Below are 9,485 nucleotides of genomic sequence, written 5' to 3'. Positions count from 1 at the left end.
TTTGTGAGATTAGCTAGAATAGTATCATAAGCCTAATAATCAGCTTATTAACAATAGCTTTAGAAGAGGGAACCTTGTAGTGAACATAAAGAGGTTGTGAAAGGTCTTCACAATGGAAAAGGAACAATTGGAAAGGTCAAGAAAATGCTGTTACTAACTACTATCCACCTCATCCATAATCAGTGATAAATTAGAAGAGTGGGTACTGTATTGGATAATTTTGCTAGCATCTTGACAGATACATCTTGGTAATGCTCAAATCAAAGCACACCTACCACAGATTTTCCTTTAATCTTAGGAGAAGCACATCAGCTGAAGCCTTGTAAGAGAAAAGTGAGCTGTTTCTCTTCTGGGACTAAGCATGGTCATATTCTGTACAGAAGTATTAGGAAAAAAATTATATTTTTAGGAGGAAATAACTAGGAATTCTAGCCAATGAGTAAAGTCTGTATCATTTGAAGTGAACGGGGGAGAGTGAGAGAAAGCTGTCATTTGAAGGAGAGCAAGGGATGTGGTTTATCATGCAGTTTAGTTCTTATAATCCAGGTGAAAATTATGGAAACTCAATTTGCCTTTTGTAATCTAAGTTTTAGCTGTGTGATAGATTTTGTGATTCCTGTGTTATGATCAAGAAATGAGGAGAAAAACATTCTTTGAATGTGCATTTTTTAAGTTTTAGTACCCCAATGACAAACCAGTGCAGAATTATTCAGGACACCCTAACAGCATCTCTTATCGCATTTGTTTGCTTCACTTAACGCTTTTGCTCACTATGCCATTCAGCTTGTATCTGCACTGCACCTGATCAGCAGACAGCGATCCAAGGCTGTGCCCTGGATCTGTCCCCCTCACACACAGGAAGGTGAGGTGGGGACCCCTCACTAGCAGCCGTTCCCTGCAGCTCAGCCTGTGGCCAGCAAGGCTGTGGCCGAGTGGGAGGGACGGCGACCTCCATCAGAAACCTGGGAGCCTGCTGCCATGTGTCCTTAGAGGAGAGCTCCCCACAACAGACATGCTGAGTGTTGGGTTTCACAGTCTCTACGAGGTGGTTTCCTGTGGGGAAAAATAATAGTTACATGGCTTGGAGTGCCCAAAATAAATGGTTCTGACAGCCTTCAGTGCTTCAGGTAGAAAATGACAACATGTTCCTGCTCTGAAATAGTGATGCCAGCTAGGGACACTGTCCCTTTGGCCCCCTCCATGCCTTGCAAAGGTGGCAGGAGTCCTGGATGGGTGAACAAGGAGCTCCTGACTACACTCAAGCATAACAAGTGTACAAGGCATGGAAGCAGGGACAGGTGACCTGGGATGAAAATAGAGACACTGTCCAGGTGTACAGAGATGGAGCTAGGAAAGCCAAAGCCTGCCAAGAGTTGGACCTGGCAAGGGATGTGAAGAGCAACAAAAAGGGTGTCTACAGATATTTCAACAGCTAAAGAAAGAGCAGGGAAAATGTGGACTTGCTGCTAAAATGGAGCAGGGGATGTGCTGACAGGAGACATGGAAAATGCCAAGGTGTCTTCTTGACCTCAATCTTTACTGGTAATATTTGCCCTCAGGAATCCCAGGCCTCTGAGAGCGCAGGGGAAGTCTGGAGCAAGGTAGACTTACCCTCAGTGGAGGAGGACCTCATGAGGGAACATTTAAACAGCCTGGATGTACACAAGTCCCTGGGACCTGAAGGGGTACAGCCACGAGGTGCTGAGGGAGCTGGTCCGTGTCACTGCAAGTCCTCTCTCCATTGTTTGTGAAAGGTTGTGGTGATCAAAGGAGGCTTCTGAGGACCAGAAGAAAGCAAATGTCACCTCTATCTTCAAGAAGGAAGGTCCAGGGAACTACAAGTCATTCAGCCTCACTTTGGTGTCTGGGAAACCATTTCCAAACATGAAGTAGAAGAAGGTGATTGGGAGTAGTCAGCATGGATTTATGAAGGGGAAATTATGCCTGACTGACCTGAGAGGCTTTTATGATGAAATGCTGGGCTCAGTGAACAAGGGGAAGCAGAGGATGTTGTTTATCTTGACTTCAGCAAGGCTTTTGACACTTACCAATGTATATAAATACCTGGTTGGTGAAGTAAAGAGGACAGTCAGACTCTTCTTAGTGGTGCCTAGTGACAGGTCAAGAGTCAATGGGCATAAACTGAAATACAGGAAATCCCATTTAACCTAAGAAAACACTTTATTATTGTGAGGGTGGTTGAGCTCTGTCACAGGTTGCCCACGGATGCTGTGGAGTCTCCATCCTTGGAGATATTAAGCAGTCAACTGGATTTGGTCCTGAGCAACCTCCTGTAGGTGACCCTGCTCTGATCAGCGGGTTGGAGGTGCCTTCCAGTCCCTGTGAGTCTGTGATTCTGTAACATTGCAGAGACTTACACTGGTTCAAATAACTTTTGTTTCTACCTTTGGGAGGCTTATAAGCTCTTAGAGGAAATGTATGAAAAATAGTTGAATTAAAATTTTTCATATAAAATTATTTTTTCATAATTAATGTTAATTATGGAAACATTTCTTGTACAAATGAAATAAGCTGTCTGCAATCAAAGAAGGTATCTATATTTTTAAGATCTGGAAATAGGGCTAAAAGTTCCTGTGTTTAAAAGTTTCCATGCTGTCATTGCTATAAATTAAGTTTCTAATTAAACACATGCTCATATACACACTCTTGGATGGGAATGCTATGCTTGATCAATAGCCCTAGGCTACACGGTAGCAGGCAGAATTATAGCAAATGGAACTGGATGAATGGGTTTACTTAATGACCACAATATGATTTATTTCATTGGTGGGAAAGGGGGGAGGAAGACATCAAATTGCTAAAAATACTACCCAAGCAAATTAAGGTATGATCTTACAGGAGATACATTCCCAAGGGATCCTGTGTGAGTATAGCAGATCAGAGCTCAGATCACTCTTAAAGAAGCGTACTTGATGAAAGTGTGTCAGCTAAGCAGCATTCAGCTTGTTTTCCATTTATAATTAAGAAGGCTTTTTTATTATTTTTTAATGTAGATGCCTTAACCATGGACAATTACTGACTTAATCAGCACATTTACACAGTGTCATGATTTTAGCCGTTGGAGGAGTCTTAGTACAAGAAACAAAATTAATGCAGATAATTCCACATACAGATAAACAGATGAAAAATATCTTTTTGAATAAAGTTTCACAAAATTTAATTTTTTGATCCCTGACCACAACCACTTGTTATTTGTCATTTGCACTCAGAGTTAAAACAACAGCCCCTGCAAGACTTGCCAGGGTAGCAATGTGGTGGTATCTGCTGATGGTGAATCAGGGACAGGTAGCTACATGCTTGGCTCTGTCACTGACCCCTCTGCCCAGTTACTTACTTTGCCAGCGAAGACAATAATGCCAACCAGAGCTGAGACACAGAGAGAGAGAAATAGATGAGACAGCTTTCTGAATTTTGACTTCGCTGTAAAGAAAGTTTTGTGTTATATGGCTTATGACCTAAAGTGAGCCAAAACTGAAAGAGCTGGCAAAATTTAAATGAGTAGAAGAAATCTTCCCCAGCTCCCCAAAATACATACACACACATATACTGATTTTGGTTCTGCTTGTTAGAAATGTTCCTCCAGTTTCTCTTTCTCCTTACTTATTTATCATGAAAAATGCAGAAACTGAATATAAATCAGGTTTTGACTTTTTCTATAATTGTGCTTTTCAAAGGAGATAATTAAATTTCTGCCTCTTTGGGAAAAGGTCAGCATGTTGGGGTAACAAATATTCATATCTCTAGGGCATTTGCCCTTATTAGCCATGAATCACTGTTTCATAAGCTTGGAGCCTTGGCTAGAATCCATGCAGCCTGAAATACTTTGAAAACCTATGAATTAACAGAGATCCACTTTAATAGTTCAACTTTATTACTAATTAACCTGTATATGCCCCTGTTTGTTATGCTGTAATTCAGAAACTAACACTATTGCTATTGTCTAGACCTGTATTAAATGTATGGTGCTACTTCTCCATTACTTTAGGAATTTGTTGCTATGCTGATCACTTGTTTTGTACACAAGTTAAGGCTGTAGACAGGCTAAGGAGATTAGTGAAGAAGCCTTTGAAAGGCTGATGGTTGGCTTAATCTTCATCTCCACATCAACTGACCCAAATCAAGGAAACAGCCTGTATTTGGTTGATGCTGGAGAGTTTAGTCACAAGTTGACTGACATAATACAAGGAGCTTTGTGGAGAAGCAAACAGACCAACTGGAAGAGAACACAAGGATTTTTTTGGGGTTTTTTCATTTTGTGCAATTATTTCTTGTGATCTGAACTCATAATTAAGGTTTCTATTCAGATTTTCAACTGCTTTTAAGCTTTTGGGATGGCAGAGGTGATCAGAGCTGCTTTTTATCCCACCTGTGGTTTCAGAATGAAATATCGTGACCAATATCTGTGTTCTTGTCACTTCAGCTAGATCCATAAAACCTCTCCAGGCCTTTTGATGCCTGCTGTGATGGAGCTTGAGCTGACACCAAGCTGGGAACCATGTAACTGTGCCATTGCAACACAGCCGGTATTAACGCACCCTCTGGGCAGTGGGGCTGGGAGCCTGGGGCAGTGCCGTTTGGGGTCCAAATCATTTTGCTGGTGCAGCTTGAAACATGGTGACAAAGGCATGACATTGTATGTCTTTGTCAGCATGCCCTTGCTCATCTTAAATGCTCAGACCTATCATTAGCTATCCCTTCTAAAAGTTTAGATAGTCAAATGACCGCAACTCAGCTGCATCCTTAACCTCAGAAGGTCACTAAGTGTCTTGGTTTCTACTAATAAGGACCCTGAGACATATAACTATCTGACTACTATGAGACTGTGCTTAGCTTAATTTAAAGCCCACTGAAATTGAGACACTGAGCAGTCCTCACTTTTCTCACCTGTTGAGACTCATCCTTAGAAGACTCTTCTAGATTGTGCTTGTGCAAAGCAAGAAAAAAAGAAATATCCTCTTGTTCTTACCATCACTTCCTCTGTGGATTAGCCATTAGCATACACTTCCACCATTCAGAGGTTTAGAAGTTTGAATCTCTTCCTTCTTCTTGGTGGTCTTGTGGACATTTTTAATTAATTCCTCCACTTAATACTTTCACCCCTGGTCTTTACGATGCTCTTCAGTCTTCATCCTTCCTGTTGAAATGGTTCCATATGGTGTGGACCAGAGAGGAAGGCCTGTAAGCAAGCTTCCTGTGCCTTGTTATAAGAGTGGTTGCCTAAGAAGTCTAGGTTCTTCTTGAAATGCCAGTAAAAGTTTAAGCATTTTAAATTTAAATATGCATTGTAGCAAGGAGAGTAGCGGAAAGTTGTTTTTTTTCTATGTAAGTACCCTAACAGTTAACCTATATGGTTCTGCCCATTCACCCTCTCTTTCTGGTCTACTGAGTATGGAATGATGATATGATATTTAATATTAAAGTGGAACAATCACAATAGGAGGGCATGAGAGCATTTCCTCTCACATAAGCCTGTAGTATACTGATTCAAACCTTCACCTGGAAGGTGACAGAAGTGGGTTCATAGCCCTTTAGAGAAAGGAATTGAAGCTGGGAGCATTAAACTTACATGTGTGAGAGCTGTTTTATGCAGGATTTCTTTATTAAATGTGACAGTAACACATAGTTCGGATAAGAACAAACAAAAGTGTGAGTATGCCTAGTCATACAAAGAAAGCAGATGTTAGCAATACATTAAATTACAACTCCAGCACAGGCATATTCTATGTCTTTTTTTATTTGCCATCGATCTCCAGACCACATAAAGCAAAAGCTTTCTCATAGTAATTTAATATATTTTCAAGTTCTGCCAAAAAGAGCTGACAAAATGCATTGAGGCTCTGATAATAGCTAAGTGTGACTTTATCCGAACACTTTAAATGACCTTAATGTATTACATTAACTATGCCATAGGATTGGCCTAAAAGAATGTAGGTCTACTTGGGGGAGCAGAGGAAATAGTGAGGTATATTTAGGATAAAAGTTTGTATGTGTAATTTCATAGAAACTAACCTTGTATTAACTGGTTTAGGGTAGACCAACAGAAAAACAAAAGTTGGAGCAAACCAGCTGGTTTTTGGAGCCTGATGTGCTGTATAGAAAAGTCTCTAGAACCAATTGCTTCAGAGAATGTGACAAGAAAATCTGCAATAAGAAGCTGTATAGGAAAAGGTCTAGTCATCTCTTCTGAGCATACTAATAATTTCACTATTTCAATTCAATTTCATTTTTACTAGCTGCCCCTTCTCTATGTCTAAGGAGAAAAGGTGAAAAGAAGTGCTTGATGTATACTCTGTAGCATTTACTATTTTGTTTGTTTTTATTACTTACCCTATAATTTGTCTCTGCTCAAAGATTAATGCTTTCCAGCCATCTTTCCCAGGAGGAAAATAGAAATGGATTTTTTCAATTTAAAGAAGCAAACAAAACCAAATCTTCCTCTCTGAAGACAGCATTGAAAGTATACATACTTGATACCAAGTAAATGGAGCTAAAAAAATAATCATCTTGGCTACACTTCTATGACTGGAAGGCCTTCAGTATACACAAGCATCTATATGTGTGTATATATATATATTTATGTACTTTTAAAGACAGGTGTGTGGGGTTTTTATTTGGAATATATCCTGAAGATTCTTGATAACCCCAGCAGAACTTTTTAAATTTAATATTGCATAGTAAAATTTGATAGAATGACAGAATTTTTCCTAATGGAAGAAACTTTTGCTATACAGGTGAATATGGAAAGATCATAAAAGAGTTTTTCTCTTTAAAGACATCCTAACAATGCATATTTGTCTTTCAGTGGTGTTAATTTAATAGTTAGCGTGCTCTGATATCCAACTGTGTGATGTTTTCATTTGAAGGTGTAGCAACTCACTGAACTTGCTGTCACTAGCCATTTCTCTCACACTCACTTGTGACTGGACTTTCTATTACATTGCTGGAAAAGAGGGGAAATAATGGCACATTTTTTTGGTGGATTTAAGGAAATGAAGAAAGAAAAGACAATTGCCTGCCACAGTTTGAAAGAGCTCTTTTCATATATTCCCATGGGCTTCATATCAGTGTAGACCAAGGCACACGCAGAAATGTGTTGTATTATAAGTTAATGATCTGTTAAAAGAAAAAAGAATTAATATCAACAGTCATAAACCCAAAGATTTTTTTTTCTACTATTTGACTGTTACTTCCTTATTTAAAAAAGGCTACATTCTCTTGGCATTTAGGTGCTGGAAACAATTCTGTAACAGTAGTATTTTTACACCCACATTTTTATGTAATCTTTTCTTTTAAAGATTTACATATATATTTTAGGCTTAACTTTTATAATTTCCCTTGTCTACCTATCCATACTCCCATCAACACTAGAGGTGTTAAATCATTTCATAAGTTAAAAGCCATAATTTTCCATTTTGACTTTGCAAGTAGTCCTCTGACTGGTACCTTGAAGAAATTATGGAATCTAGGATATTTTTCCAAACCCATGTCTGCTTTTTGGATTATCCTTCAGGGCTCCATTGTGCTAAAGCAACCAATGTTCTTTAATGACTTTCTGCGATACCTCCAGGGAAATGAAATGGCTTTTTCATGTCTGAGCATTCAAAGTACCAGTTCCTTGTCCTGTTGCCCTTACCGTGGGACAGGGCTTTGACAATGCCTGTCAAAGCAGCATTGTCTATGGTATCAGAAATGGCAGTGTAAAAAGCTGTTAGATTTTTGATCCTGTTGGCTATGGGCATTTGTATTATCTTGTGGGGGTGTATATTTTTTCAGCGTAGCCTTCATCTTAATGGAGTGTGACAGCTTATGAATGCCAGCTCTCCATTCATTACTGCACAGATTTTTTTCCCCCTTTGTCCACCAATAATATCATTGTGACAGCAGTAGAAACTGTTTACATAAGAAAATAATTGGAAATATTCATGATTTTCTAGGTACTTAGGGCGGTAAGTCCCCTTATTCATACGATGCAATAATATTAGGCATGCAACTGCAAGTATTCATACTCCTGCCATCTTATAACAGGCTAGCAATCTAATATTTTTTGTGTCCTGCACAATTCCATCATTTGCCTTGTATGTGGCACAGGGCTGAAGCTGCACAAAACCTTAGGCACTGAAATGTTCAGCAATATGGCCTCAGTGTTGAGTAGTTTTGTTAATATAGGAGAATTCACAGTTCTGACTTCTGTTCCTAGGCTGCCTGTGCAGTCCTGAAACATGCATGTGACAAATCAGGATTCAAAGGATGTAACTCATATCAGACATCCTAATAAGTTTGCAAACGGGAAGTGCAGCAGAGAAAGTTATGCTATCTACTTGCTCCTTCTCTGGGGTTTTGGAGCTTCATTGCAGGACTGTGACTTTGCTTTGTGATCCATTGACTGGAAGCAGGTGTCTAAATCCAGCCCTTCCCAATAAAACACAGAGGGAAGAGATTTTTTTTTACCTGTCAGTCTAACAATGAAAGCATTTACTCTGAGTGCAGGAAATACAGGAAGATGTGTCTTACCATCGTCAAACGTGTGTCTAACCTATTGGGCCATAAAGCATTCCTTCATGTGCTTGTTACTCTGTTTTAGTACACATTGGAATATCAGTCTTGGCTACTTCTTCACTATTACACTACACTTTTTTAATGACGTCTTATTGTGTCCTGTGAAGATTCAATTATTTCATGCACACTAAAACAATTCCAGCAGGGGAACTGCCTCACATGCAATCTCCTGAACCAGTCCATGTCAGAAAACAGGGCTTGTAAAATCTTAAAGCCACGTTGCTTGAGTTTGGCCAGCATGTTCAGGAGGAGGTCGTGTGACTAGCTGCTGAGTGTGTATTATCCAAATTTTTCTGGTTTTTCCCCTTAGCTTTCAAAGATAAGGCACGGGGTCTGGGATTTATGTAGACTAAAATGGTGGGTTAATATACTGTGCTTGTAGCAAGCCAGGGAAGCTCTGTTATCATTTAGTCGTGTTGCCTCAGCTTCATCTATCCAAAGATGAGAGACCATTTCTTGCTATGGATGTAGTCAAGGTAATCATGGTAAAGAATATTACTCCCAAACTCCAAGTAGAGAGGGGTAAGTACTTGAGTGGGGTGATAACATGTAGATTACCAAGAACATAACTGAAGAGAAGCAGTCATTGCTTGGATCCTCACCTCCTCTTGCCGGGCCAGCAGGAGACATGCTAGTCCCAGCAGGTCCATGGCAAGGATAGTTTGCTGTACCCTGGCTGGAATAACAGTAGTAATGGCATGCTGACACTTTTGTGCCACAGAGCCCCCCAACCTTAAGTAGAATCTATGACAATGAGGAACAGAAAGCAAATTGATTTTTTTCAGTCCAACTGCAAGAGCCATACATTCCTATTTTATTCTACTCTCTTCCTTCTATTTTATAGACTGGAAGAGTACAAAACTTGTTCAAATGGCAGAAAGGTATTCAAATAGCTGGATGGAGAAAAC

The sequence above is a fragment of the Pelecanus crispus genome, chromosome 1, assembly GCF_030463565.1.
Source record: "Pelecanus crispus isolate bPelCri1 chromosome 1, bPelCri1.pri, whole genome shotgun sequence".
NCBI lineage: Eukaryota > Metazoa > Chordata > Aves > Pelecaniformes > Pelecanidae > Pelecanus > Pelecanus crispus.
The sequence above is the reverse complement of the archived record's forward strand: the minus strand, read 5'-3'. Positions refer to the sequence as shown.